Source organism: Peromyscus eremicus, chromosome 5 (assembly GCF_949786415.1).
Source record: "Peromyscus eremicus chromosome 5, PerEre_H2_v1, whole genome shotgun sequence".
In the NCBI taxonomy this organism is placed as follows: domain Eukaryota; kingdom Metazoa; phylum Chordata; class Mammalia; order Rodentia; family Cricetidae; genus Peromyscus; species Peromyscus eremicus.
Window position 1 is genome coordinate 121,155,088 of NC_081420.1, and position 3,591 is coordinate 121,158,678.

A 3,591-nucleotide genomic window follows, 5' to 3' on the forward strand; every position below is an offset into this window, starting at 1 on the left:
CTGAGGATCGAACCCAGGGCCTTGTGCTTGCTAGGCAAGCACTCTACCACGGAGCTAAATCCCCAACCCCCCACCCCCAGTTAGGATTCTAGCTTAGGATCTTCATGCTGTCATCCAGCCATGTCTCTCCTCCAAGCCCAGATAGGAATCATGTGTGTGAGCTCTCTTGCCCAGGCCCAGCCTGGAGTCAGATCTGTGTGCTCTTTGCCTGAGTCTTACTGAGTCTTACCACAGTCTTGGACTTCTGCTGCCCTCCAAATTTTCCTTGTAGTCATCTACCACCTTTGGATCTCATAGCCTTTCTGCCTCCTCTTCTCCAACAAACCCTGGACCTTTGGAGTACAGTATGTCTGTTTCATTCAGGGTTGAACATTCTGTAGTCTCCTGTTCCTGGCCAGCTGTGGGTCTCTGTGTTAATTATCATTACCTGCAAACAAAAGTTCCTATGATGAGCATAGAGATGTGCTTTAATCTACAGATGAAATGATAAGTCATGAGGAGTTGGTTTAATATTTATGTCCATTTAGCAGAGTAATAGTAGTATATTATCTTCTAGAGTCTGTTATCTGTCTAGGCATAGGTTCTTGGCCCAATAATGGTGCCAGGCATGGGTTTCATCTTGTGTAGTGGACCTTGAATATGACCAAAATGGATTAGTTCCTTCCACAATGGCTAAGCCGCTATTGTACCAGTGAACAAGTCTTGCCAGGCCAGTCCTATAGCTCACAAGACTCACATCAGGGTGTAACTGGTGATTACGTTTCTCCTCTGGCAGCATGCATAACACATTCCAGCACAGTGAAAGCTACCCAATGAGAGGAAGCTTCCATTACAGTTCTGATCTGATTTTTCCACATCTCTGACTCAGTATGCCGAACCTTCAGCAATATGGTCTTAACTATCAAGTTCTGGACAGTAACCAAGAACATTGGTAATAATCTGTAATGTTTGGGGGTCTTTGAGAATTCATTGAATTGTATTGAGAATACAAAAGAAACATCTCGTTCCCAGGACTGGGATTTTTATTTGTTAGGCTCTGTTGTCTAGTGAACACACTGTAGTCACGTTATTAGATAACTGAATTTTTATCTTTTTATGTGCATGGATAGAGCTATTCTAAGGTACTTGTGTAGTAGTTTCCGTGGGACTTTTTTGAAAAGTCTTCAGTGTTACTTAACCCTTTCAGTTTCCCTCTTCTACCCTGTCCTCTCCTCCCATGCACCAGCTTAGCCCTTCCTGTTTCACAATTCCTTTTCAACCCTTTACACCAGTGCATCTCTCCTCCTCAAAAGCCCCTTCTGTAGCCCCTTAGTGAGTTCCTGACCTCTGGATATTCCAAATCCAATATCGCATATCTAAAGAGTCAGAGCTAACACTCACAAATGAGAAAAAGCATGGAATTTCTGTCTTTCTGGGTCTTGGCTCCCTTACTCAGACTGAATGTTTCTAGTGCCATCCATTTTCCTATGAATTTCACACTTTCATTTTTTTAAATAACTGAGTAATTGTATAAAGGACATTTTCATTATCGATTCTTTAGTTAATGGAAATCTAGCTGTTGTAAACAGAGCAACAATGAATGTGGATGAGCATATTCCATGCTTTCCAGTCTGTCACATCTAGGGAATCAGTCTTGTGTGGATCCTTGATTTGTTTGGAGTTGACTTTTGTGCTGGATGAGAGATGAGGATTAAGTTTTACTCTTCTTCATGTGGCTATTCAGTTTGACAAGCACCCTTTTTTGAAGATGCTGTCTTTTCTCCAATGTGAGTTATTAGCTTCTTGTAAAAAAAAAAAAAGCAGCTATAGGAGTCTGGGTTTATATGTGGTCCTTCAGTCGTATTCTGTTGGTACCATGGGCTTTTTATTTATATACTTCTGCAATATAGCTTGGAATCTGGGATAGTGAGAGACCTCCATCAGCACTATGGTTTTTCAGAACTGTTTTGTAGCTGGGCGGTGGTGTTGCACACCTCTAATCCCAGCACTCGGGAGGCAGAGGCAGGTAGATCTCTGTGAGTTCAAGGCCAGCCTGGTCTATAGAGCAAGTTCCAGGATAGCCAGGGCTACACAGAAACCCTGTCTCAAAACAACAACAACAACAACAGCAGCAGCAGAATTGTTTTGTCTATCCTAGATCTTTTGTGTTTTCATACGAAATTAAGATTGTTTTTCTGTTGAAACTGATTATCAAAATAGAGCTTGAAATTTTTGTCAAACCATGAACTGATACAAAAGATTTGACATATTGAATTTTGTTTTGGAGTGGGTGACTTAAAAGTGATGTTATTTAAGTGTTAAAATAAAAGTGTTTAGACTTTGGATTTGAGTAAAACAACCGCTTTCGCAAATAAACATAATAAAAATAATTAATTTTTTCAGGATATCATGTACACACTTATGCACACTTAGAATACATGCACATAAATTTTGTTTGGTCTACAAAAATAGACTAGTTTTGAACAAACAGAACATAACTGGGAAGTTAAAATGAGTAAATGAAATGAAGATGGGAGGCAGAGGACTGGGATGCTGGACTTTCCAGGCGAATGCCAGGATAAACCAGGAGCAGATTTACTAGACAGTAAAACTGAGTTTATTACAGTATGAAAAATAAATCTTCATATTAAAATAATTTTCTAACTTTGAGATAAAATACATTTGAAAGACATGCACCATAGTTTGCTTGCATTTGTTAATATGTTAAAGTTTTTGTTTTCCTCTGATGAGAAAACAGTAATTAGTTTCTATGGACCACCCTGTGCAACCCATCAAAGACTCAGAAAGGAATGGAATTGACTTATATTGTGACTCTTCTTCTCCTCCTTGTCGTCGTCATCGTCCTCCTCCTTCTCCTCCTTCTTCTCTTTCTCCTTCTCCTTCTCCTTCTTTTTTCAAAACTGGGTTTCTCTGTGTAACAGTCCTGGCTGTTCTGGAACTCACTTTGTAGACCAGATCTGCCTGCCTCTGCCTCCCGAGTGCTACACAGAGAAACCCTGTTTCAGACAAAACAACAACAAAAAAACAACAAACAACCCCCCCCCCCCCCAAATCAAGTGGTTTTGGTTCTAGCGGCATCTCTGAACTTAAACTTGACATAACATGCTAATTAATGAAGCAGCGATGATGATACATTTTTTTTTAAATTTTAAACCAGGCAGGATGACTACAGATCTTCTCTTCTCCCTCTGTTTCCCCAGATCCAGTTCCCTATCTTATCCCCTTCTGCAGCAGAGCACCCATGGCAGCTTTCCCTGCCCCTCATCTCCTGTGGATCCCACAAATCTTCCCCTCCTAACCACCCTCCCCTAACTCATTGCTTTGTCCTAGACCCCAACCCCAGCAGGCACCCCCTGATAACCCAAGGGCCACTCCTGCCAGGACAACGAATAGGCTGAAGGCAGATCCACGCTTCCCCTTCTGCTCCTGAGATCCAGTTCCCCAGTCTCATCCCTAGCTCTGTAGCAGAACACCTGCTGCGGTCTCCCTTTCCTCTGACCACATCTCCAACAGATCGCAAATCTTTCCAAACCTTCCTTCCCCCACCTCGTCCCAGCTTCCTACTACTGTTATGATATTGTGCATGGGGGA